At 48.0% G+C, this 26,943-nt stretch overlaps 12 non-coding genes and 2 pseudogenes across 12 annotated transcripts; all 14 read left to right on the top strand.

Annotated features, from left to right (window-relative positions):
* Positions 1-725: 725 nt before the first annotated feature.
* On the top strand, positions 726-844 carry LOC119451289 (5S ribosomal RNA; annotated as a pseudogene).
* Positions 845-1,346: 502 nt separating this feature from the next.
* Positions 1,347-1,465, top strand: LOC119451236 (5S ribosomal RNA). Its single transcript, XR_005191761.1, has one exon. It is a non-coding gene; the product is annotated as a 5S ribosomal RNA (ribosomal RNA).
* A 501-nt stretch (positions 1,466-1,966) lies between these two features.
* On the top strand, positions 1,967-2,085 carry LOC119451224 (5S ribosomal RNA). Its single transcript, XR_005191750.1, has one exon. It is a non-coding gene; the product is annotated as a 5S ribosomal RNA (ribosomal RNA).
* A 501-nt stretch (positions 2,086-2,586) lies between these two features.
* Positions 2,587-2,705, top strand: LOC119451213 (5S ribosomal RNA). Its single transcript, XR_005191739.1, has one exon. It is a non-coding gene; the product is annotated as a 5S ribosomal RNA (ribosomal RNA).
* Positions 2,706-3,206: 501 nt separating this feature from the next.
* Positions 3,207-3,325, top strand: LOC119451201 (5S ribosomal RNA). Its single transcript, XR_005191728.1, has one exon. It is a non-coding gene; the product is annotated as a 5S ribosomal RNA (ribosomal RNA).
* Positions 3,326-3,826: 501 nt separating this feature from the next.
* LOC119451189 (5S ribosomal RNA) lies at positions 3,827-3,945 on the top strand. The gene has a single exon (XR_005191717.1). It is a non-coding gene; the product is annotated as a 5S ribosomal RNA (ribosomal RNA).
* A 501-nt stretch (positions 3,946-4,446) lies between these two features.
* On the top strand, positions 4,447-4,565 carry LOC119451177 (5S ribosomal RNA). The gene has a single exon (XR_005191710.1). It is a non-coding gene; the product is annotated as a 5S ribosomal RNA (ribosomal RNA).
* Positions 4,566-5,067: 502 nt separating this feature from the next.
* LOC119451164 (5S ribosomal RNA) lies at positions 5,068-5,186 on the top strand. Its single transcript, XR_005191703.1, has one exon. It is a non-coding gene; the product is annotated as a 5S ribosomal RNA (ribosomal RNA).
* Positions 5,187-5,687: 501 nt separating this feature from the next.
* Positions 5,688-5,806, top strand: LOC119451152 (5S ribosomal RNA). Its single transcript, XR_005191695.1, has one exon. It is a non-coding gene; the product is annotated as a 5S ribosomal RNA (ribosomal RNA).
* Positions 5,807-6,307: 501 nt separating this feature from the next.
* Positions 6,308-6,426, top strand: LOC119451138 (5S ribosomal RNA). Its single transcript, XR_005191689.1, has one exon. It is a non-coding gene; the product is annotated as a 5S ribosomal RNA (ribosomal RNA).
* A 500-nt stretch (positions 6,427-6,926) lies between these two features.
* Positions 6,927-7,045, top strand: LOC119451126 (5S ribosomal RNA). Its single transcript, XR_005191683.1, has one exon. It is a non-coding gene; the product is annotated as a 5S ribosomal RNA (ribosomal RNA).
* Positions 7,046-14,097: 7,052 nt separating this feature from the next.
* On the top strand, positions 14,098-14,216 carry LOC119451265 (5S ribosomal RNA; annotated as a pseudogene).
* Positions 14,217-14,708: 492 nt separating this feature from the next.
* On the top strand, positions 14,709-14,827 carry LOC119451245 (5S ribosomal RNA). The gene has a single exon (XR_005191769.1). It is a non-coding gene; the product is annotated as a 5S ribosomal RNA (ribosomal RNA).
* Positions 14,828-15,325: 498 nt separating this feature from the next.
* Positions 15,326-15,444, top strand: LOC119451114 (5S ribosomal RNA). The gene has a single exon (XR_005191677.1). It is a non-coding gene; the product is annotated as a 5S ribosomal RNA (ribosomal RNA).
* Positions 15,445-26,943: the final 11,499 nt, after the last annotated feature.

The following is a 26,943-nucleotide window of genomic DNA, read 5'->3' as shown; positions in this document are numbered from 1 at the left end:
ATAGAGATCTTTGTGATGTACTATTCCCAGTGCCAATTTACAGAGCCATATACAGTGGAGCGCCTGGACAGGATGTGCTCAAACGGGTGAAACGCATGCAGGTACCACCAGGCGTAAAAACTTTTTTCTTTATGCTACATACAGGAACGCTCCCCGTCAAGACGTTTATGAAAGAACGGGGTTGTACGGTACCATGGGGATCGCACTGCTTGATCTGCAAGCAGCCCGAAACAATAGACCACGTTTTTTTGCACTGTTGGGAGGGGGTTTACTTCTGGGATGTGTTACAGCGAACACTCAAGAAAGAGTTGCCGCTGGACCCCCATGGGATACGATTTCTGGCATGTAAGGATGGTGACGGGGTCCCTTATGACTTATCATGTTGAATGCGCTCCACTGTCTATGGCGGGCACGAATGGCGGGGTACCATTGTGATCCTGACGCTAGGCCCGCGCGCATTTATTTCAAAGAATGTATGGCCAGATTTATTGAAGCGCAGAGAATGCAAGAGTGTGTACCGGATTGGCTGTCACGGCTAGAACCTTTAACAACCATGAAGGAATTTTAATGTGACAACTGCCTGCCCAACAAGGACGGGCGGCTTTTATGTTTCCTTCCTTTTCTTTCTTGTATCATGTACAATTGCTTCCGAATGTTATATTTCAATGTGTGCACATTAGTTTGTTCTGTCACGTCGAAGACCGGCAATAAATAAAAAAAAAAAAAAAATCGGCCATACCATGCTGAATACGCCGGTTCTCGTCCGATCCCCGAAGCTAAGCAGCATTGGGCTCGGTCAGTACTTGGGAGGGAGACCACCTGGGAACACCGAGTGCTGATGGCACCCTTCTTTTTGCATTTCGGTTGCGTGCGTTGTCTCTCTTCTTTTCTATTTTTTTTTTTTATGTCAGCACGTCGGTGGTGAAATTTCAGAGTTACGTTCATTCTTTCGCTTGAGAGCCAGCTCGTAGAGCCAACATCGAATTCCGTGGGGAGCGCGAGAAACAACGTGCAGGAGACCACGATTGGCCGCGGCAATCAGTGCATCTCTCTTACAGTTGAACATTTATTATCACAGGGAGCTCAATCAAAGATACGACATTGCATTCCGAATCATGGACAGCAACGCACGCACAACGTGGCACGCCCTCTCGTGTTTGTGCGCACGACTAGCGCGCACGCAGTAAACCACAACAAACGGAATGTACGACGACGGTACGCTTGCTTACGCATTTTTGTATTGTGCGTAGAGATTGTTTTTAGCACGTGCTGTAGCAGCAAAACAAGTACAGTCGGCCGAATGCACATAGTGTGTGATAGAGGTCAAGTCGTTAACTACATTTCTCGCCATCGGCCATACCATGCTGAATACGCCGGTTCTCGTCCGATCCCCGAAGCTAAGCAGCATTGGGCTCGGTCAGTACTTGGGAGGGAGACCACCTGGGAACACCGAGTGCTGATGGCACCCTTCTTTTTGCATTTCGGTTGCGTGCGTTGTCTCTCTTCTTTTCTATTTTTTTTTTTATGTCAGCACGTCGGTGGTGAAATTTCAGAGTTACGTTCATTCTTTCGCTTGAGAGCCAGCTCGTAGAGCCAACATCGAATTCCGTGGGGAGCGCGAGAAACAACGTGCAGGAGACCACGATTGGCCGCGGCAATCAGTGCATCTCTCTTACAGTTGAACATTTATTATCACAGGGAGCTCAATCAAAGATACGACATTGCATTCCGAATCATGGACAGCAACGCACGCACAACGTGGCACGCCCTCTCGTGTTTGTGCGCACGACTAGCGCGCACGCAGTAAACCACAACAAACGGAATGTACGACGACGGTACGCTTGCTTACGCATTTTTGTATTGTGCGTAGAGATTGTTTTTAGCACGTGCTGTAGCAGCAAAACAAGTACAGTCGGCCGAATGCACATAGTGTGTGATAGAGGTCAAGTCGTTAACTACATTTCTCGCCATCGGCCATACCATGCTGAATACGCCGGTTCTCGTCCGATCCCCGAAGCTAAGCAGCATTGGGCTCGGTCAGTACTTGGGAGGGAGACCACCTGGGAACACCGAGTGCTGATGGCACCCTTCTTTTTGCATTTCGGTTGCGTGCGTTGTCTCTCTTCTTTTCTATTTTTTTTTTTATGTCAGCACGTCGGTGGTGAAATTTCAGAGTTACGTTCATTCTTTCGCTTGAGAGCCAGCTCGTAGAGCCAACATCGAATTCCGTGGGGAGCGCGAGAAACAACGTGCAGGAGACCACGATTGGCCGCGGCAATCAGTGCATCTCTCTTACAGTTGAACATTTATTATCACAGGGAGCTCAATCAAAGATACGACATTGCATTCCGAATCATGGACAGCAACGCACGCACAACGTGGCACGCCCTCTCGTGTTTGTGCGCACGACTAGCGCGCACGCAGTAAACCACAACAAACGGAATGTACGACGACGGTACGCTTGCTTACGCATTTTTGTATTGTGCGTAGAGATTGTTTTTAGCACGTGCTGTAGCAGCAAAACAAGTACAGTCGGCCGAATGCACATAGTGTGTGATAGAGGTCAAGTCGTTAACTACATTTCTCGCCATCGGCCATACCATGCTGAATACGCCGGTTCTCGTCCGATCCCCGAAGCTAAGCAGCATTGGGCTCGGTCAGTACTTGGGAGGGAGACCACCTGGGAACACCGAGTGCTGATGGCACCCTTCTTTTTGCATTTCGGTTGCGTGCGTTGTCTCTCTTCTTTTCTATTTTTTTTTTTATGTCAGCACGTCGGTGGTGAAATTTCAGAGTTACGTTCATTCTTTCGCTTGAGAGCCAGCTCGTAGAGCCAACATCGAATTCCGTGGGGAGCGCGAGAAACAACGTGCAGGAGACCACGATTGGCCGCGGCAATCAGTGCATCTCTCTTACAGTTGAACATTTATTATCACAGGGAGCTCAATCAAAGATACGACATTGCATTCCGAATCATGGACAGCAACGCACGCACAACGTGGCACGCCCTCTCGTGTTTGTGCGCACGACTAGCGCGCACGCAGTAAACCACAACAAACGGAATGTACGACGACGGTACGCTTGCTTACGCATTTTTGTATTGTGCGTAGAGATTGTTTTTAGCACGTGCTGTAGCAGCAAAACAAGTACAGTCGGCCGAATGCACATAGTGTGTGATAGAGGTCAAGTCGTTAACTACATTTCTCGCCATCGGCCATACCATGCTGAATACGCCGGTTCTCGTCCGATCCCCGAAGCTAAGCAGCATTGGGCTCGGTCAGTACTTGGGAGGGAGACCACCTGGGAACACCGAGTGCTGATGGCACCCTTCTTTTTGCATTTCGGTTGCGTGCGTTGTCTCTCTTCTTTTCTATTTTTTTTTTTATGTCAGCACGTCGGTGGTGAAATTTCAGAGTTACGTTCATTCTTTCGCTTGAGAGCCAGCTCGTAGAGCCAACATCGAATTCCGTGGGGAGCGCGAGAAACAACGTGCAGGAGACCACGATTGGCCGCGGCAATCAGTGCATCTCTCTTACAGTTGAACATTTATTATCACAGGGAGCTCAATCAAAGATACGACATTGCATTCCGAATCATGGACAGCAACGCACGCACAACGTGGCACGCCCTCTCGTGTTTGTGCGCACGACTAGCGCGCACGCAGTAAACCACAACAAACGGAATGTACGACGACGGTACGCTTGCTTACGCATTTTTGTATTGTGCGTAGAGATTGTTTTTAGCACGTGCTGTAGCAGCAAAACAAGTACAGTCGGCCGAATGCACATAGTGTGTGATAGAGGTCAAGTCGTTAACTACATTTCTCGCCATCGGCCATACCATGCTGAATACGCCGGTTCTCGTCCGATCCCCGAAGCTAAGCAGCATTGGGCTCGGTCAGTACTTGGGAGGGAGACCACCTGGGAACACCGAGTGCTGATGGCACCCTTCTTTTTGCATTTCGGTTGCGTGCGTTGTCTCTCTTCTTTTCTATTTTTTTTTTTATGTCAGCACGTCGGTGGTGAAATTTCAGAGTTACGTTCATTCTTTCGCTTGAGAGCCAGCTCGTAGAGCCAACATCGAATTCCGTGGGGAGCGCGAGAAACAACGTGCAGGAGACCACGATTGGCCGCGGCAATCAGTGCATCTCTCTTACAGTTGAACATTTATTATCACAGGGAGCTCAATCAAAGATACGACATTGCATTCCGAATCATGGACAGCAACGCACGCACAACGTGGCACGCCCTCTCGTGTTTGTGCGCACGACTAGCGCGCACGCAGTAAACCACAACAAACGGAATGTACGACGACGGTACGCTTGCTTACGCATTTTTGTATTGTGCGTAGAGATTGTTTTTAGCACGTGCTGTAGCAGCAAAACAAGTACAGTCGGCCGAATGCACATAGTGTGTGATAGAGGTCAAGTCGTTAACTACATTTCTCGCCATCGGCCATACCATGCTGAATACGCCGGTTCTCGTCCGATCCCCGAAGCTAAGCAGCATTGGGCTCGGTCAGTACTTGGGAGGGAGACCACCTGGGAACACCGAGTGCTGATGGCACCCTTCTTTTTGCATTTCGGTTGCGTGCGTTGTCTCTCTTCTTTTCTATTTTTTTTTTTTATGTCAGCACGTCGGTGGTGAAATTTCAGAGTTACGTTCATTCTTTCGCTTGAGAGCCAGCTCGTAGAGCCAACATCGAATTCCGTGGGGAGCGCGAGAAACAACGTGCAGGAGACCACGATTGGCCGCGGCAATCAGTGCATCTCTCTTACAGTTGAACATTTATTATCACAGGGAGCTCAATCAAAGATACGACATTGCATTCCGAATCATGGACAGCAACGCACGCACAACGTGGCACGCCCTCTCGTGTTTGTGCGCACGACTAGCGCGCACGCAGTAAACCACAACAAACGGAATGTACGACGACGGTACGCTTGCTTACGCATTTTTGTATTGTGCGTAGAGATTGTTTTTAGCACGTGCTGTAGCAGCAAAACAAGTACAGTCGGCCGAATGCACATAGTGTGTGATAGAGGTCAAGTCGTTAACTACATTTCTCGCCATCGGCCATACCATGCTGAATACGCCGGTTCTCGTCCGATCCCCGAAGCTAAGCAGCATTGGGCTCGGTCAGTACTTGGGAGGGAGACCACCTGGGAACACCGAGTGCTGATGGCACCCTTCTTTTTGCATTTCGGTTGCGTGCGTTGTCTCTCTTCTTTTCTATTTTTTTTTTTATGTCAGCACGTCGGTGGTGAAATTTCAGAGTTACGTTCATTCTTTCGCTTGAGAGCCAGCTCGTAGAGCCAACATCGAATTCCGTGGGGAGCGCGAGAAACAACGTGCAGGAGACCACGATTGGCCGCGGCAATCAGTGCATCTCTCTTACAGTTGAACATTTATTATCACAGGGAGCTCAATCAAAGATACGACATTGCATTCCGAATCATGGACAGCAACGCACGCACAACGTGGCACGCCCTCTCGTGTTTGTGCGCACGACTAGCGCGCACGCAGTAAACCACAACAAACGGAATGTACGACGACGGTACGCTTGCTTACGCATTTTTGTATTGTGCGTAGAGATTGTTTTTAGCACGTGCTGTAGCAGCAAAACAAGTACAGTCGGCCGAATGCACATAGTGTGTGATAGAGGTCAAGTCGTTAACTACATTTCTCGCCATCGGCCATACCATGCTGAATACGCCGGTTCTCGTCCGATCCCCGAAGCTAAGCAGCATTGGGCTCGGTCAGTACTTGGGAGGGAGACCACCTGGGAACACCGAGTGCTGATGGCACCCTTCTTTTTGCATTTCGGTTGCGTGCGTTGTCTCTCTTCTTTTCTATTTTTTTTTTTATGTCAGCACGTCGGTGGTGAAATTTCAGAGTTACGTTCATTCTTTCGCTTGAGAGCCAGCTCGTAGAGCCAACATCGAATTCCGTGGGGAGCGCGAGAAACAACGTGCAGGAGACCACGATTGGCCGCGGCAATCAGTGCATCTCTCTTACAGTTGAACATTTATTATCACAGGGAGCTCAATCAAAGATACGACATTGCATTCCGAATCATGGACAGCAACGCACGCACAACGTGGCACGCCCTCTCGTGTTTGTGCGCACGACTAGCGCGCACGCAGTAAACCACAACAAACGGAATGTACGACGACGGTACGCTTGCTTACGCATTTTTGTATTGTGCGTAGAGATTGTTTTTAGCACGTGCTGTAGCAGCAAAACAAGTACAGTCGGCCGAATGCACATAGTGTGTGATAGAGGTCAAGTCGTTAACTACATTTCTCGCCATCGGCCATACCATGCTGAATACGCCGGTTCTCGTCCGATCCCCGAAGCTAAGCAGCATTGGGCTCGGTCAGTACTTGGGAGGGAGACCACCTGGGAACACCGAGTGCTGATGGCACCCTTCTTTTTGCATTTCGGTTGCGTGCGTTGTCTCTCTTCTTTTCTATTTTTTTTTTATGTCAGCACGTCGGTGGTGAAATTTCAGAGTTACGTTCATTCTTTCGCTTGAGAGCCAGCTCGTAGAGCCAACATCGAATTCCGTGGGGAGCGCGAGAAACAACGTGCAGGAGACCACGATTGGCCGCGGCAATCAGTGCATCTCTCTTACAGTTGAACATTTATTATCACAGGGAGCTCAATCAAAGATACGACATTGCATTCCGAATCATGGACAGCAACGCACGCACAACGTGGCACGCCCTCTCGTGTTTGTGCGCACGACTAGCGCGCACGCAGTAAACCACAACAAACGGAATGTACGACGACGGTACGCTTGCTTACGCATTTTTGTATTGTGCGTAGAGATTGTTTTTAGCACGTGCTGTAGCAGCAAAACAAGTACAGTCGGCCGAATGCACATAGTGTGTGATAGAGGTCAAGTCGTTAACTACATTTCTCGCCATCGGCCATACCATGCTGAATACGCCGGTTCTCGTCCGATCCCCGAAGCTAAGCAGCATTGGGCTCGGTCAGTACTTGGGAGGGAGACCACCTGGGAACACCGAGTGCTGATGGCACCCTTCTTTTTGCATTTCGGTTGCGTGCGTTGTCTCTCTTCTTTTCTATTTTTTTTTTATGTCAGCACGTCGGTGGTGAAATTTCAGAGTTACGTTCATTCTTTCGCTTGAGAGCCAGCTCGTAGAGCCAACATCGAATTCCGTGGGGAGCGCGAGAAACAACGTGCAGGAGACCACGATTGGCCGCGGCAATCAGTGCATCTCTCTTACAGTTGAACATTTATTATCACAGGGAGCTCAATCAAAGATACGACATTGCATTCCGAATCATGGACAGCAACGCACGCACAACGTGGCACGCCCTCTCGTGTTTGTGCGCACGACTAGCGCGCACGCAGTAAACCACAACAAACGGAATGTACGACGACGGTACGCTTGCTTACGCATTTTTGTATTGTGCGTAGAGATTGTTTTTAGCACGTGCTGTAGCAGCAAAACAAGTACAGTCGGCCGAATGCACATAGTGTGTGATAGAGGTCAAGTCGTTAACTACATTTCTCGCCATCGGCCATACCATGCTGAATACGCCGGTTCTCGTCCGATCCCCGAAGCTAAGCAGCATTGGGCTCGGTCAGTACTTGGGAGGGATGATGATGATGATGATATGTGGTTTTTCGTGGCGCAAGGGCCAGGTGTGGCCAAAGAGCGCCATGACTGATAATGCTGTGTTAAGCGCCGATTGATTAGTTGCGATGATAGGATGTAACATGGCTGTAAAGTGGCCTAAAATCAATCGCTATCGTAGAAGCGTAAAACGATATATAGTATAAAATTATGACAGTGATATGTGGAGTGGTCTATGGGTACAGTACAAATGACAAGTGATCATGAGGCTAAAATGCAAGAATATGGAGATAGCACGGAAGCCTCCTTAAGGCCTTTGAGCCCAAAGGCTGGGAGGCAGGTGCTTTCTTTATTGCAGCTACCGCAGCAGAAAACCTCTGTTAGGAGGCCGTGCTGCGGATTTCCTGGGGCTATAACATGAAAACTGTGTACATTTTTTAAAAATTCGAACAAGGATTTATATTTAAAGAGAGGTTCTATACCTAAGATCATTTGAGGGTGAAGTGGAATTTGCTGTCGCTGTGGTAATGGAAAATGTTTTTTCCTATTAGCATTTAAATTAGCGCATTGCAGCAGGACGTGAAGCACGGTAAGTGGCTCACCACATTCATCACACGTGGGTGGATCACCACCGGACAAGAGGTAAGCGTGTGTACTGTATGTGTGTCCTATCCTAAGTCTGCAAAGTGTTACTTCTGTGCGGCGGTTCTTTGATACCGGCGGCCAGTTGCCAAGATACGGCTTGATAGCATGCAGTTTATTTTCTGTTGCTCTATCCCACAACCGCTGCCAGTAAGCCCTGAGCTTTTTCTTTAGGGCGGGCTTGAGGTCCATTACAGGGACAGTCGTGGAAGTGTTGGCAACGTTCGCGTGGACGGATGTGGCTAGCTGGTCGGCCAATACGTTTCCTTCAATCTCTCGGTGCCCCGGCACCCAGCATACCACGATATGTTGCTTGGACGCATAAGCGGTGCATAGTACTGAGTAAAGGGATAGAATTTCAGGATTTTTATATTTTTTGACAGTTTTTAAAGCGTTTACGACGCTCAAAGAGTCTGTGTATATACTGCCCTTGGGATATTAAATTCTTTAATGTGTTTAACGGCGACCAATATCGCGTGGGCCTCTGCTGTGAAAATACTTGTGTTGGGGTGCAGAACACCGGCATCCGAAAATGATGGACCGACCGCTGCGTAAGACACACCGGAATTACACTTCGATGCATCTGTAAAAAATTCAGGAGAGGAGTATTTGTGCTGCAGTTCAAGGAAGTACATTCGGATATGCGCGACAGGTGCGCGCTTTGTAATAGCTACGAAAGATGTGTCACAGTGTATAAGTTGCCACTGCCACGGCGGGGGCCGTATAGCAGGGGGCATAAGGTGGTATTCAAACAGTGGAACCCTTGTTTCTTCAGCTATGTCTCTAACACGCAGTGAGAAAGGCTGTGCCACTCTGGGCCGGTTGCGAAATAGTTGAGAACTGGACAAATCATGTATGGTGGAATACGCGGGCTGCTCACTGTTTGCGTTCACTCTCAGAAAATACATGAAAGACGAATATGTTCTCTGCAGATGAAGTGACCACTCATCCGATTCAACGTAAAGGCTTTCCACTGGGCTTGTTCTAAAGGCGCCTGTGGAGAGGCGAATGCCTAAGTGGTGGACAGGGTCCAGCATCTTCAGAGCAGTTGGAGTAGCCGACTGGTAAACTATGGCTCCATAATCTAGTCGTGTGCGTACGAGGCTTTGATACAAGTTCATAAGACATTTTCTATCACTACCCCAGGTTGTGCGTGACAGCACCTTTAAGATATTCATTGTTTTCATACATTTGTTTTTAAGATACTTTATGTGCTGTACAAAGGTTAATTTTGCGTCTAAAATTATGCCCAAAAATTTATATTCCCTGTTTACAGGCAGACGCTCACCATGCAACACAATTTCAGGATCAGGGTGCAGGCCTCTTTTTCTAGAGAAAACTACACAGGTGCTTTTTTGTGGGTTCAGTCTGAACCCGTTCTCATCAGCCCATTTGGAGACCTTGTTGAGACCAAGCTGGACCTGTCGCTCACAGATTGCGAGAGAACTTGATTGAAATCCTATCTGCACATCATCAACATATGTTGAATAGAAGATGTTACGTGGTATGTATAGACGAAGAGAATTCATTTTTACTATAAAGAGCGTGCAGCTGAGCACCCCGCCCTGCGGCACTCCAGTTTCCTGTACAAATTTCCGTGACAACACATTGCCCACTCGAACACGGAATGCGCGATTAGACAGATAACTTTCGATAACATTGAACATATTACCGCGTATACCTAAGTGTGAGAGGTCTCTCAATATCCCAAACCGCCACGTAGTATCATAGGCTTTCTCCATATCAAGGAATACAGATAAGAAAAACTGCTTATGAACAAAAGCTTCACGGATACGTGCCTCGATACGTATGAGGTGGTCACTGGTGGATCGGCCCTCCCGAAAACCGCACTGGTATGGGTCGAGCAATTTGTTTGATTCGAGGAAGTGTAGTAAGTGACAGTTAATCATTTTTTCAAATACTTTGCAGAGGCAGCTTGTTAACGCTATAGGTCTGTAACTTGATACAGAGGAAGGATCCTTTCCGTGCTTCAGAATTGGAATTATAATAGCCTCCTTCCAAACAGAGGGGATCTCGCCGGAAAACCATATAACGTTGTAAAGGGAAAGGAGGGTTTTTTGTGTTTCGAAGGGTAGTTGTTTCAGCATATCATATATTATGCGGTCTGAACCTGGGGCCGATGTATTACAACAGTTCAGTGCTGCCTGCAGTTCTGCTATGCAGAATGGTTTGTTGTACGCCTCACTTCCCGCACATTTTCTTTCTAACTTTTGTTGCTCTATTCGTGTTTTGTACTTTCGAAAGGTTTCGGAGTAGTGTGAGGAGCTCGATATCTGTTCAAAATGCGCACCAAGAAAGTTAGCTTGATCTTCCAGGCTTTCTCCGTGGCTATTTACTAAAGGCAGGGAATACGTTTGCTGCCCGTTAACTTTCTTCACTCTATTCCAGACTTTTCTCTCATCTGTGTACGAGTATATGCTTGATATAAATTTTGCCCAACTCTCTCGTCTTGCTTGTCGGCGCGTTCTCCTTGCCTGGGATTTGACATGCTTAAAGTTTTCCAGGTTTTCTGCTGTTGGAGAATCGCGAAGCAGCGCCCACGCTTTGTTCTGGTTCCTCCGTGCTTGCCTACATGCATCGTTCCACCAGGGAACACGCCGCTTGGAGCCGATGCCGCTCGCTTGAGTAATACATTTGCAGGCGGCATCAAGTATAAAAGCTGTAAAATATGTAACCGCATCATCTATGGTTAGACCGGACATCTCAGTCCACGTTATATGAGTAAGAGCTCGGTACCGTTCCCAATCGGCTGAGTCAACCTTCCACCGAGGGACCTGCGGGGGGAGTTGATCTTGTTTCGGCGTACTCAGGATTATTGGGAAGTGGTCACTCCCATACGGGTTATTAAACACATTCCATTTAAAATAGGGTAAAAGCGTCGGCGATAAAATGCTAAGATCTATGGCAGAGTATGACTTGTTAGCCAGGTTAAAATACGTGGGCTCCTTCGTATTCAAGAGACATGCTCCAGAGGAAAAAAGCAGCTGTTCTATAACGCGACCTCGCGCATCACAGCGTGAATCGCCCCACAAACTACTGTGTGCATTAAAATCACCAAGTATCAGATATGGCTCTGGGAGCTCATCTATTAATGATTCTAGGTCACGTCTGTGAAGCTGATAATGTGGTGGTATATACAATGAGCAGATGGTAATGAGCTTATTTAAAAGAACGGCTCGAACGGCCACTGCCTCAAGGGCCGTTTGGAGCTTCAAATGCTGACACGCTACACTTCTATCAGCAATGATGGCTACACCGCCAGATGATGCGACAGCATCCTCGCGGTCTTTCCGGAAAGTCATGTATTGTCGGAGGAAGTTGGTGTGTTTGGAAGTTAGATGTGTTTCTTGCACACACAGCACTTTAGGATTAAACTTACAGAGAATTTATTGGACGTCATCTAGGTTTCTTAATAGTCCTCTAATATTCCACTGTATGATGTTGTCCATGTCGGGAGAAAAATGTGCTGTGTGTCTCAAAAGGGAGGAGTGACTTACTTTACAGAGCCTTTGTTAGGCCCTGTAATTGGTGTTTTGTCTTTTTTGTAGCGGTCAAGGGAACCTCGCCGCTCCTTCGGCGCTACTAGCGCCGTTTGGCTTGGACTGGTGTCCATAGCCTCTTGCGAGGCACTGGACACCCGCTCCAGAGAGCGATGTGTGCGTCGCGTAGACTTCATCTCGAGCGACGAAGTCTTCGTCCCCACCGGACCGGAGGTCGACAGGACCCCTGAGGCCTCTGTGGTGCCCTGGCTGCTGCCGGAGCTTGTAGAGGCCACTGGTGTGGACACTTTGAGAGATGGCAGGGCAGCGTTGGCTGCTCCCACCTTAGGGGCGGGTGGCGTTAGCCTCGGCACGCTAGGCGTGGTCCGGGCTGCTGCCAGAGGCCGTTGCGGTGCCGCCCCCCGTTGCACCACTTCGGCGAAAGATGTTTTGAGCAGGAATAACGAGGAGATACGTTGTCGTGCTTCACGAAATGTTATGTTCTCCTTCACTTTTACAGTAATTATTTCTTTTTCTTTCTTCCAGGCTGGACAAGCTCTGGAGTATGCAGGGTGACTGCCGTCGCAGTTCGGACAATGTACCTCGTCATTATTGCAATCGTCAGAAGAGTGACCGGTTGTGCCGCACTTTGCGCACATAAGCTGCCCTCGGCAGCTCTGAGATGCGTGACCAAATCTTTGACATTTGAAGCAACGTCGTGGGTTCGGAATGTAAGGTCGAACATGAAGTTTTACGTAGCCGTTTTCAAGAGTCTAGGGTAAGGTAGTGGAACTGAAAGTGAGTATTAAATGCTTTGTTCGGATTTCGTTGTCATTTCGTCTGATTGTGATGCGCTGCACATGGATTACCCCTTGGTCCTTCCATCCATCCAAGAGTTCTTCTTCATTCAATGTCATCAAGTCTTCGTCTGATACTACGCCTTTGACTGTGTTCATAGTTCGATGTGCGCTTACAGAAACAGGGATGTTACCAAAGGCTACGAGGTGTGCGAGTCTGTTGTATTGTTCTTTGTCTTTTATTTCGAGGAGCAGATCTCCACTTGCCATCTTTGTTACCTTATAACCAGCTCCAATGGTCTCTTTCAGGCACTTGGCCACAAGAAATGGCGAAATTGCTCTAGCTTTTGTTGATGATTGTTCACAGTGAAGGACGTGGAATTTCGGGAAACTTTCTTTGTTTTTGGGCAAAAATAGCGAGGTTGCATCGGTGCGTACCCTTTTCGAGGCACGATCGATTGAGAAAGGGTTTGGCGATCCCATGGAAAGAAATTACTTATTCGGCAACGGCGTCTGCCACCCACCACGGAGCCCAACAAGGGGACGTGGCAGAACATGAAAACAAGTCTGCACAGCGCCAGCAGTATGCCGTTACTATAACCCAATATGGTATACCCAAGGTAGGACAGCCACACCAGGTTAACCCTTGCCGCCAGGAAAAGTCGAAGTGAATGGAAAAAATGAGAGGACAGGACAGATTAAAATGGAAGGGAAAGACGAAGATGAGGGTAGAGAGAGATAGGAAAAGACGACTACCGGTTTCCCCCGGGCGGGTCAGTCCGGGGGTGCCGTCTACGTGAAGCAGAGGCCAAAGGGGTGTGTTGCCTCCGCCGGGCGGCCTTAAAGGTCCAAACTCCCAGCATCGGCTCAACCCCCAGTATCCCCTTTTCCCCGGACACGGCTAAGCCACGCACGGTTAGGCGCGGGAGGGTCCAACCCTCATGTGCTCGGGTCCGTGGTGTCGCAACACACCAAACGCCTGCTTATGCAGACGCCCCTGCGGGGAGTACTTGGGAGGGAGACCACCTGGGAACACCGAGTGCTGATGGCACCCTTCTTTTTGCATTTCGGTTGCGTGCGTTGTCTCTCTTCTTTTCTATTTTTTTTATGTCAGCACGTCGGTGGTGATATTTGAGAGTTACGTTCATTCATTCGCTTGAGAGCCAGCTCGTAGAGCCAACATCGAATTCCGTGTGGAGCGCGAGAAACAACGTGCAGGAGACCACGATTGGCCGCGGCAATCAGTGCATCTCTCTTACAGTTGAACATTTATTATCACAGGGAGCTCAATCAAAGATACGACATTGCATTCCGAATCATGGACAGCAACGCACGCACAACGTGGCACGCCCTCTCGTGTTTGTGCGCACGACTAGCGCGCACGCAGTAAACCACAACAAACGGAATGTACGACGACGGTACGCTTGCTTACGCATTTTTGTATTGTGCGTAGAGATTGTTTTTAGCACGTGCTGTGGCAGCAAAACAAGTACAGTCGGCCGAATGCACATCGTGTGTGATAGAAGTCAAGTGGTTAACTACATTTCTCGCCATCGGCCATACCATGCTGAATACGCCGGTTCTCGTCCGATCCCCGAAGCTAAGCAGCATTGGGCTCGGTCAGTACTTGGGAGGCCGACCACCTGGGAACACCGAGTGCTGATGGCACCCTTCTTTTTGCATTTCGGTTGCGTGCGTTGTCTCTCTTCTATTTTTTTATGTCAGCACGTCGGTGGTGAAATTTGAGAGTTACGTTGATTCATTCGCTTGAGAGCCAGCTCGTAGAGCCAACATCGAATTCCGTGTGGAGCGCGAGAAACAACGTGCAGGAGATCACGATTGGCCGCGGCAATCAGTGCATCTCTCTTACAGTTGAACATTTATTATCACAGGGAGCTCAATCAAAGATACGACATTGCATTGCGAAGCATGGACAGCAACGCACGCACAACGTGGCACACCCTCTCGTGTTTGTGCGCACGACTAGCGCGCACGCAGTAAACCACAACAAACGGAATGTACGACGACGGTACGCTTGCTTACGCATTTTTCTATTGTGCGTAGAGATTGTTTTTAGCACGTGCTGTAGCAGCAAAACAAGTACAGTCGGCCGAATGCACATAGTGTGTGATAGAGGTCAAGTCGTTAACTACATTTCTCGCCATCGGCCATACCATGCTGAATACGCCGGTTCTCGTCTGATCCCCGAAGCTAAGCAGCATTGGGCTCGGTCAGTACTTGGGAGGGAGACCACCTGGGAACACCGAGTGCTGATGGCACCCTTCTTTTTGCATTTCGGTTGCGTGCGTTGTCTCTCTTCTTTTCTATTTTTTTTATGTCAGCACGTCGGTGGTGAAATTTGAGAGTTAAGTTCATTCATTCGCTTGAGAGCCAGCTCGTAGAGCCAACATCGAATTCCGTGTGGAGCGCGAGAAACAACGTGCAGGAGATCACGATTGGCCGCGGCAATCAGTGCATCTCTCTTACAGTTGAACATTTATTATCACAGGGAGCTCAATCAAAGATACGACATTGCATTGCGAAGCATGGACAGCAACGCCCGCACAACGTGGCACACCCTCTCGTGTTTGTGCGCACGACTAGCGCGCACGCAGTAAACCACAACAAACGGAATGTACGACGACGGTACGCTTGCTTACGCATTTTTGTATTGTGCGTAGAGATTGTTTTTAGCACGTGCTGTAGCAGCAAAACAAGTACAGTCGGCCGAATGCACATAGTGTGTGATAGAGGTCAAGTCGTTAACTACATTTCTCGCCATCGGCCATACCATGCTGAATACGCCGGTTCTCGTCCGATCCCCGAAGCTAAGCAGCATTGGGCTCGGTCAGTACTTGGGAGGGAGACCACCTGGGAACACCGAGTGCTGATGGCACCCTTCTTTTTGCATTTCGGTTGCGTGCGTTGTCTCTCTTCTTTTCTATTTTTTTTATGTCAGCACGTCGGTGGTGAAATTTGAGAGTTAAGTTCATTCATTCGCTTGAGAGCCAGCTCGTAGAGCCAACATCGAATTCCGTGTGGAGCGCGAGAAACAACGTGCAGGAGACCACGATTGGCCGCGGCAATCAGTGCATCTCTCTTACAGTTGAACATTTATTATCACAGGGAGCTCAATCAAAGATACGACATTGCATTCCGAATCATGGATAACAACGCACGCACAACGTGGCACGCCCTCTCGTGTTTGTGCGCACGACTAGCGCGCACGCAGTAAACCACAACAAACGGAATGTACGACGACGGTACGCTTGCTTACGCATTTTTGTATTGTGCGTATTGTGCCTCCCGCATTAGCTACGTGGATCGGACGAGAACCGGCGTATTCAGATTACGTGTAGGTGTAATCGTGTTGGCAAAAATAAGCGCACTTCGATGAGCTCGGACTGGATCGCAGGAAGCCATCGGCCGTGGCGTCCTAGTGCTAGGCCTATATACCAGCCCTATTGCTGGTTATCGGCGAGCCGTCAGTAGAAAACACACCGCTGCGAAGTGTTTTGTCGCGCGCACAGACGTAAGTTTAGTGACAGTGTTCGGGTAAAGCGAAGCCGCATTGCGCAAAGTTGTTTATTTTGTATTTCTCCACGAGGATATGAAGTCTTCCGAGCGTACAAGCTGGGCCGCAAGATCTGGGCGGAGCTTAGGCGCCGCTCCCTCGTTCGGATGCACGTCCTGTGCCCCGAATCCTCGTATGCCGCATGCCGGAGCATGCGGCGCCGCACGTCGGATCGGACGCCTAATCGTACCGTGTGTCTCCTGCTTAAGCAGCATTCCCAAGTAACCACGGATATCCGGGCAACGTCCGACGGACGTCCGTTATGGATATTCCGGATGTCCGTGGGATGTCCATGAATGTCCAGCGTACCCCTGGGAAATCCAAAGGTAAGCGCTTTGTTCGTCCGTAGTACGTCCTACGGGGATATTCAACACGTATATTCAGGGGACGTTCAGTAATATATATATATATATATATATATATATATATATATATATATATATATATATATAATGTCGGCTCCGGGGTCCTGCTTACACAGAACCCTCACCGACTTGTATGTGCACCTCTCCGATGGGGTCCTCTTGTGCCGCCCCGACAGGTGAGTAAAGAGAACCATCCTGCACCGGCAACCCATCCGAAGAGTCACTTAGAGTCGATCCATCAGGCAAGGCACATTGTCCTTAGTGCGCGTCGAGTCACAACCACCGGCCTGAACTTCCGATGTCGCCTCGGTGCACTGGCCAGCACATGAAACACAAACGTTCGCAGGGACAGCACGACCGCACGTGTCAACGCATGTGTGCGGCGTACATGCACCACTGCACCGTTCTAGACTGGCCACTTCTCGAGCCGCTAACGGCTGGCTGCCGGTGCGAGACCCAACGTCCTCAAATATTGTCTTTGTCTCCAGCGACGATCTCTTTCGTGTGTACGGCTTCTCCTTCAGTGTAGGCATGCTGGCACCTGTGAAGAAAACACATTTCAATAACCAGATGTACAAAAAATAAATAGATGTAGCTGTCATACCTTAGTAGCTGGACAGGAGACTTCGGCAGGCAAGGAAGGTGATAAATGAATCAACACTCCACCGCCGCTCCGCTGCCCATGAAACGATGACACAGTGATAGGTGACGATGGCTAGAGCTTGGATTGGATTGGATCACTGCAAGGCTCTGCTTTGCCAAGGCTAGTGTCAACGCATCATTGCGCACCTACGCAAATATAAATAGGTTTTTAAAATATTTTATTAATACGCAAAGTTAGATAATTAAATATTTCATTATGTTTGTAATATGCGGTGTCTGAACCAAGGTGACCAGTGCGAGTTTCGGGCTTCTGCTAACGCTTTCGGTGATTTAAGAGCACAAAGCATAGCTTTTGAGATTACCGTTATTACATGGCGTCTCTGACGTACTGTAACATTTATAATCGCTTGCTGCGCACGCAGCCAGCAAAAGCATAGCCTTTGAGATTCGTTTTGTTACCTAGGGAGACCCAAGGAGGTTAAACAAATTTCTGGAGTGGAGGAGGCGCCGTTCAGCTGAAGCCGTGCGACGCCATCTTGCCATATATGCAGAAAGCGCGCCGGCCGGCAGTGCGGGTGGCGTGTTGATTCGCGGCGATCCCAAGAAAAAAAAAACGTGTAATCGCGAATAGGACGCAAATAATGTAAAATGGTATCGTCGTGCGTCGCCTACGGATGTACGAACAGAACGAAGAAAGGATCGGGGATTACTTTTCACCTGTAAGTACCCAAATTTGTTCAAAACAATGCATGCTATGTTCACCCACAGCTGCTCGATGTGCGCTTATTTAATAGCTAAGCGGCCTCGTTTTCGCTTTACCTTCTCTTTCCTCGCAATAACGCTATTTTTTTCTTCAACAGATTTCCGAAAAATGCCGAGGTGCGAAGGCAGTGGAAGATCGCCGTTCGACGGGAAGGCTGGGAGCCTAAAGACGGAGACCAATTGTGCTCCGTTCATTTCGCTTCGGAGTGCTTCGATCGAACAGGACAAACAGACCGGCTGCGACTTGGAAGGTCGCCGACAGTGTTTCCTGCGTTTCGTAAGCATCTACAGAAGCCAGTGAGTCGGCACGTACTAAGTATTAACACGGGTATACCATGCGCGCTGCAAATGTAACTCGAGAAACGGGCTCGCGGAATGCGCTACGTGCTCGTTTTTTTTTTTTACCTGCTCAGCGCTGTGTTCGTTGCCCTCGCATTAATTTGTGCCTTCCTGGCAGTCCTGCTTTACGTCTCAAAGCTCCGCGATACCTATAGAATTAGCACTTTTATCGTGCATCCAAATGCTGGTGTGTTAGGGTTTTCGATCGCTATCGGAATACGGCATTGAGACGCAAAGCGAACCTGTATTCTGCTTAGCGAAACAGCTGGCGAAAAAAACAAAAAAAAAACAGGCAACTTGTCATGTTTTATTAAAACAGAAATTATCATTCATCTGTAACTCAAGTTGCATGTTTACAGAGGGGTCCACTGTTAAAGGGAACATTTTAGTGCAAAGCATGTGTTGATCTTCCTCTCTCGCAAGAGTATACAGTCGCATAAACTTGCAGCAGATAACCTGAGGTTGGTAGCTCTGACTCCTTTCGACACACCTATGCAGTGCACTGACATTGCTTCCGCAGCCACTTGCTGCTAGAACGCTAGCAAAGTGAGAGCCGCACATTTGTGTTCCCACATTAGGCAGCTACCAAGGCACTCTGTTATGCGTGTGCCATAGTCTTCCTTGTCAGTGTCCTATTTTGCGCTCTGTATTATAACGTATTTAATCCTCTACACCAGCGCATTTTGTATTCGCAAGTACCTTAATGCTATTGTATGTGTAAGGAAGAAGTGCGTCGTGTAGAGCTCCGCAGCCGAATCGCCAGCGCTACTGTAGTGGGGCTCGTGCTCGACGCTGTTCCTGGTGCACCTGGCGAAACCTACGCTGTTGTGTCTGCCTGTCGGCGTCCTTCGTGCCGTCCACAGCCGTGCTAGACTTCCTTGTCATAATTGGTGGAGGTGCTGGGTCTCCTGTAATCCTGGAATTGCGCCGCCGGATCCTCCCTGCCATCATGACCTCCGCAAGCGCCACGAGCGTACCACCACCTGCTCCCCAGTCCTCCGTATGCCCCGGCACACTCCATCAGCGGGACCCTCCCATCTTTAGCGGTGCTGATGACCACGACGTTGATGACTGTCTATCATCATACGAACGTGTCAGTCTTAACAACAAATGGGATGACACCACGAAATTGACTACCGTCCCTTTTTACCTTACCGGAATTGCCCACTTGTGGTTTCGCAACCACGAAAGCGAAGTCCCAAGCTGGACTGTGTTCAAGACAAAGTTCAGCGAGGTCTTCGGCCGCCCTGCTGTTCAAAAGCTTCGTGCCGAACAGCATCTGCAGTCGCGCTCTCAGCAGCCTGGTGAGACCTTTACGAGCTACATCGAAGATGTCATCGCTCTCTGCAAACGCGTCGATGCATCCATGACTGAGGGCAATAACATCAAGCATATACTGAAGGGCATCGACGAGGATGCGTTTCAGATGCAGATTTCAAAGAGCCCCTTGACTGTTGGCCAAGTTATTGAACTCTGCCAAAGCTATGACGAGCTCCGCCGTCAACGCCTCCTCACCCGCCGTCCTGTTCCCCATCAGGAATCGTTGTCCGGCTTGACCTCTCCTCTTCACGATTCCAACCTCCTCTCGCAGATCAAGGCTTTCGTCCGGGAAGAAGTTGCTCGCCAGCTCTCCCTTATCTCCAACCCGCCGGAGTCCAGTTCGTCCCTTAGTCCGACCCTACGACACGGCATAGAAGAATAAGTGTCCGAGGTCCTTCCTCTGGAGCGGGCGCCTCAACTCACCGCCCCACTGACTTACGCCGACGCCGTCGCATGACCACGCCCACCAACGTTCCGGGCTCCGCCTCCGATGCCTAGCCCTGTTTTTACTTCCCCGCCTCCACGACCTCCAGTCCATCGAGCAATTAATCCCTGGCGCACAGCGGACAATCGGCCCATCTGCTATTCGTGTGGTATTCCCGGACACGTTGCACGCCTGTGCCGCCGCCGTCCACTTCATCCACGTGACGACCCACGCACAGCAGCGTACGACCATCCGTTGTCTTACGCTCCAGACCGCGATTTACCTCTTCCCCGCCCTAGCCTTCGCCCAGTTTCTGACCGCTGTTCTCCTTCTCCTCGTCGTCGCTCGCTCTCCCCGAAGCGTCGACGTCCCTCTACCACTGACACGGAAAACTAAGTGGCGCAGTTCCCGAGGCAAGAACTGCGTCATCGTCGCAACGCTCAAGCCCTCTTCTTTCGCCGCCCAACGTTATTGATGTCGCTGTTGAAGGTGTCTCTGTGCTTGCCCTCATTGACACAGGTGCCGCCATATCTGTGATTGCCGAAAAACTATGCTGCTCAATACGAAAAGTTACGACGCCTTTCTTCGGTCCATTACCCCGCACGGCCACAGCACAGCACGTCCAGCCGGTGGCTGCGTGCACCGCGAGACTTGAAATTCAAGGAGTGCTCTACATCGTCGAGTTCGTCGTTCTTCCCCACTGTTCCCACGATATTATTTTAGGTTGGGATTTTCTCTCTCGTCACCAAGCTGTCATTGATTGCTCCCGTGCAGAAGTCGCCTTCTCTTCGCTTGGCAATGGAACGCAGAATCGACGACCTTGCCATTTGAGAGAGGGTGAAATTTCCGCCGCGTTTTTTCTTTCGTTCTTTTTTTTTTTTTTTCGCGCTCGACATTGAGGGGGCTCTCCTAAGCTTTTACTCTATGGCGGTGCCGGAGCAATGCCGGTCGGAGGCGCCGCCGCGTGATTTGGTTCGAATTAACGAGATTCGACTGTAAATTGAATGCAAACGTTCTAGCCGCATTCCTCAACTGTCGCATATGAGTGGCGGCTCGGTGCACATGTTTTGCATATGTGCGGGCCTTGAAAATTGTTGCTTTGGTTATAGTGCGGATATTCGCGACTCCGGCGACTTACGTTATAAGCGGTCTACACTGTATTAGCCATTTATCTACATAACACAGCAGGTAAAGACTTACGAGTGGGGCCCTCGGATCCATGGGAGCAGGGCTCATCTGCAGGGCCATCCCGCTGAACAGTGTTTATAAGGTCAGCCGCTGCAGATTAAGTCAGTATTAGTACACATGGAACAGATGAGAAAAATATGCGCATCTGAAAAGCAATTACACTTAGCGAATAAACAAGACATTGCTGTTTGAATGTTGCTTTTGTAGAACCTGTGGCCATATTTATTCCAAGTCCAACAGGTGCCCTCTCTGTCTAAACAGGCACTAGTTGAGTCATACATTGTGGGAGACAGGCTAGTCATTGTCAACAAGCATAAACATGTAAAAACAGGCTGATTTCCATTGTCCTTTAACACACAAGAACTATGACTGTGTAATACATTAAAGTAGTCTTTATCCTGTCCCTCTCTGAAGCTGCCTCCTAGATCAGACCTTGGCAAAGTAAAGACTGCCGGAAAACTTGTCCTCATGGCTTTTCAGCTTTTAGTGCATGGAATTGTGCTGCAAGTATTGCAAACATGCCTCATTTGTCATATGTAATGGACTCAACATGTAAGGTACATTTTGAAAAATGAGCAGGGAGTAGAGGCAAATGCACAGAAATCGTTAATATCACAACCGATACTTCCAGACTTGGAAAACAGCCCACAAAAAAAATATCCTGTAGAAAACTTGCAAAATCCTACTGCCAACAAATTCAACCTGCAAAATTATCCTGCAGCAGAAGAACAGCTGTGGGTGGAAATTGCACAATCTGCAATTTAACAGTAATTGAAACCAAGGTTCTCAATGAAATGATGATTGATGGTATTGTGTGCATCCAGCTCTCATGGTAGCTCCTGTTTGCATACAATATACCAACTTTTATCATGACTAGTTTTAGGTGTGTACCTAGCCATATGGAGACATGTTAAAACCCCACTGTCCGCATATTACACCCTGTTGGAAACTACAGCTACACTGATCTGCAATGCCTTTTGAGAAGGAGGCATGCACTGTGCATTCAAAGCTGATACACCCATAGTCCCATGGTACTTATTGTGCACAGCTAGAAAAAAAATACTTCGAAAGGCCAAACTAGAAGCAACATAAAATTTTTTGTATATATAAATAATTTAAAAACTGCAGGCAGACGTAGAAAAGCAAAAACATTTAATTTCAACCAAGGTCCGGCCTTTATCAAGAAGCACTTTTGATGAAGGCCAGACCCCGGCTTAAATGTTGAAATTTAATGTTTCTCGCTTTTCTACGTGACCTGCACTTCTTTTAATTTATTAAACATCGCATCTGAAGAAACACCTTCACATTATATATACAAAAGAGTTGACTGTTGGGCTAGTTGGTGTTTAGACATATTAACCATTGTTAAAAGCGCAACACCACACACACAAGATAAGTGCTCGTCTGGTCTTATCTTGTGTTGTGTGGTGTTGCGCTTTTAACAATGGTTCCTATGATTATATATACAGCTGCTTACGAGGTAGCGGCAGTTCCACCGACGGTGCTGCTTGCCGCGGCAGACCTTCACTGCCTGAAGGGAGAAAGGATAGAACAATATGAACATTATATAACAAATTGTTTTTTTTTCACATATTTTAAACAGTTTCCTACTGCGTACCTGATGTAGCAGAACTTTCCACACCTGAGTGGCACTCGTAAATTTTCAATTTTTTTCAGCGCTTTCATATGAGCCTGCAAAGGTATGGGCAAAGAAAAATACAACAATAAGTCAACAGGAAAGGTGCCACTTCGCATTTGTGATAATGAAACTTGTTGCATGGCAAGCTCGGTCAGCAGTGCAGTTCCAGGAAAATACAAGAGACCTTGCAATTACCATAAAAGTCCGAACACTTTCTATCCTTCAAAGACTGCCTTCTTGAACAAACACAAATTACAGCTCAATCTGAAAAAAAAATGCTTTTGCAAAGCGGCGATTAATAGCTGGTGAAATAATACACAGTAAGCATTAGACTTTTGTGCAGTGCTGGTTGGAGTGAACATTCGTGGAGTGAGTAAGCAATCTCCTTTAGAGAGGTAACCCTAGCAAAAAGTTTGATAGAAAGACCAATAGCCTATGGGATTATGGAACATATGAGTGCTATAAGTGCTACACAAATTTTTTGCACGTAGTGCGACAAGCTGCCACCATAAATATTCACTTCCAATGTCGCAATGTATTTCAGTGCTAGAGAGCACCGATTTCAGGCGATTATGTATAGGATTTCCTTGATTGATTGATTTGATTATTGTGGTTTATTGGCGCAAGGGCCAGATGTTGCCAAACAGCGCCAAGACGATGATGATGATGATGTGTTGTGTTTAGTGGCGCAAGGGCCAGATATGGCCAAAGAGCGCCATGCAAGTGGTGATGTGTGACGATGTTATGTTAATGCAATGGGCAGATGGATTGCAATAGGTAGATGTTACATGGCTGTAAAAGGGCCTAAAAATCGGTCGCTGTAAAAGTGCGTAAAATAGATAGGTATTAAAATAATGAACATGACAGTGAGGTGTGCTGCGACTATAAAAGATAAGTTATAGCGCCATCATAATAAAATTTACGAGTACGGAACTAGCACTACCACCTCACGAGGCCCTTAAACGCAAGAGTACTGAGGCGTGTGCTCTACAAAAACTACTATCGCAGGGGCACCCTCTGGTGAGAGGGTGCGCTACGAAATTGCTGGGCTAATAACATGTAGCACTACATGATTTAGGTACTTAAGAACTGTTTTCACATTAAAGAATGGTTCTGAGCCCAGAAACAATGTTGGATGTAGTGGGATATGGTAACGAAAGGCTTGCGCAAAGTGCTTTTTCCGTTCGGTTTCTGCTTTCTTACACTCGACGAGTACGTGGAGGACAGTGAGCATTTCACCACATCTTCCACATAGTGGAGGTTCGTTGCCAGTGAGTAGGTAATTATGGGTGCCAAATGTGTGCCCTATACGCAGTCGGCAGAACAAGACATCAATTCGTCGCGTTTTCGTTATGGAGGGCCAGAAACCTATTTGTGGCTTAATCACATGAAGCTTGTTATTTGTTTCTGCGTCCCACAAGCGTTGCCAGTGGCTTTGCAGTTTCTTTCGTAAGAAAGGCTTGAGGTCTGTGGCAGGAGCAGCAGCAGTAGGGGTAGCTTGCGATGTAATTGTTGTGGCCATTTGGTCTGATAGCACATTGCCCTTGATGCCTCTATGGCCAGGCACCCAGCATATAATAACATGCTGGTTAGATACATATACTGTACACAGAAGGGAATACAGCTCACCGAGTATAGGATTTTTGTGTTTGCAGAATGACATTAGGGCCTTTACAACGCTTAGGGAATCCGTAAATATAATTGCCTTTTGAAGTTTTGATTTCCTTATGCGCTTTACAGCCGACAATAGTGCATGAGCCTCAGCCGTAAAGATACTCGTTTCCAAGTGGTGTAGTACACCAGATTCCGAGAAGGATGGCCCTACAGCTGCATAAGATACCCCGTCATGTGATTTAGAAGCATCTGTGTAAAACTCTGTGCATGAGTACTTGGCGTGGAGTTCAAGGAAATGCATTTTGATATGTGCCTCTGGTGCGTGCTTAGTGGCCTCTACAAACGATGTATCACAATCTATGAGGTGCCACTGCCACGGCGGTAACAATTTTGCTGGAGCCATAGGAAATTGTTCAAGAAGTGGAATACCCATTTCGTCACTGAGGTTCCTCACACGCAATGGGAATGGCTTTCTTGTTGCAGGTCGGTTATGGAAGAGTGTGGCAGCGGTCACGTCGTTTATTGTTGAATAAGAAGGATGGTCAAGATTTGCTTGTACTTTCAGAAAATATTTAAAACTGCTGTATGACCGCTGCAGATGAAGTGCCCACTGATTCGACTCTACGTAGAGGCTCTGGATTGGACTTGTCCTGAAAGCACCAGTCGCGAGGCGGATACCTAGATGGTGGACGGGGTCCAAGATTTTTAGTGCACTTGGCGTTGCTGAATTATAAATTATAGACCCGTAATCAAGGCGCGAGAGGACAAGACTGTTATACAAGTTTAAGAGACACTTTCGATCACTGCCCCATGTTGTGCGCGAATAGAAGCTTTAGGAGGTTCATTGTCTTCAGGCACTTTGTCCTCAGACGCTTAATATGAGGAATAAACGCGAGTTTAGAATCTAAAATGATTCCTAAAAACTTGTGCTCGCTGCTCACAGAGAGCGCATCTCCTTTGAACTCGAGAAGCGTTTGATGGGGGGCTAGTTGGTAAGACATTTAGGAAAATTATAACTGCGCTAAAACGAGACACGAGAACGAAGTGGACAGGACGATCGCAGACCTTTTCTTAGGCAAAATCCAAGAAGTCTTGCATCGCACATCTTCGCGGCAATGAGGCTTACGCACACGCTACATTGCTTTTCCAAGGGAAGGGAACATATAGCAGGGCCCCATGCAGAGGAAATGAACTCGAGAAGCGTTTGATGGGGGCTAGTTGGTAAGGCATTCAGGAAAATTGATCTACGATCGACGATCTACGATCGTCCTGTCCACTTGGTTCTCGTGTCTCGTTTTAGCGCAGTTATAATTTTCCTAAATGCCTTACCAACTAGCCCCCCCCCCATCAAACGCTTCTCGAGTTCATTTCCTCTACATGGGGTCCTGCTATATGTTCCCTTCCCTTGGAAAAGCAATGTAGCGTGTGCGTAAGCCTCATTGCCGCGAAGATGTGTGATGCAAGACTTCTTGGATTTTGCCTAAGAAAAGGTCTGCGATCGTCCTGTCCCCTTCGTTCTCGTGTCTCGTTTTAGCGCAGTTATAATTTTCCTAAGCATCTCCTTTGATTTCAATAGTTGGGACTGGCGTTACGCCTCTCTTGTTTGTGAAGAGTACGCAAGTGCTCTTCTGTGAATTAACTTTGAAACCATTTTCATCTGCCCATTTGGACAATTTGTTTATTCCAAGCTGCACTTGTCGTTCGCAGATGGCAACATTGCATGACTTGAAGGCTATTTGCACATCGTCGACATAAACAGAATAAAACAGTGCGTGGGATGGATGCATGCAGGCCAGTTCATTTTTACAATAAAGAGCGTGCAACTAAGCACGCCCCCTTGCGGCACACCGGTCTCTTGGGTGAAGGGCCTAGATAGAGCGTTACCCACTCTTACGCGGAATGTGCGATTAGACAGATAACTTTCAATTGTGTTTAGCATGTTGCCACGGACGCCCATCGCCGAAAGATCTCGGAGAATTCCGTAGCACCATGTCGTGTCGTAAGCCTTGTCTAGGTCCAGAAATACTTAGAGGCAGGATTTCCTCGTTCGACTCTGTTGTGCTAAATGTTCTAAGGCATATCACGTATGATACACCATGTTAAAGGGTGCCGTTTACCCTGTATGTTCACTGCAGCAGACGAGGACAAGCAAGCTACATGTCACCTGTGAACTATGAACAAGCCTTATAATCCTATACTTAAGCTGTGGTGTTTAGTCGAGGTAGCCTCTGTGATAGATGTGTTCTAGCATTTTATGAAGAGCTTCAGAGCAGTTATCTAAGCAGAACTTTTCGATCTATATTCTCAGTTTAGCATTATTGAGAAGCAGCGGGACATGTCAGTAGTGCTATTTATTGCTGGCACTCATTTACAGCACAATTAGTCGATGGCATTTTATATCTCACAGACCACAGAGCTCGGGATACTCACTCGCAATTGAGAGCAAGCAGGTTGGTATTCCATGACCAATAAACTTAAAGCACAAGGAAGACGACAGGACAGACAGGCACAATGTCCCGTCTCCTCTCTTATGCTTCTAGTTTATTACTCCTGTGTGTATAAAGCAC

This window comes from Dermacentor silvarum, chromosome 4, assembly GCF_013339745.2.
Source record: "Dermacentor silvarum isolate Dsil-2018 chromosome 4, BIME_Dsil_1.4, whole genome shotgun sequence".
Taxonomy (NCBI): domain Eukaryota; kingdom Metazoa; phylum Arthropoda; class Arachnida; order Ixodida; family Ixodidae; genus Dermacentor; species Dermacentor silvarum.
This window is presented reverse-complemented; position numbering and strand designations above follow the sequence as displayed.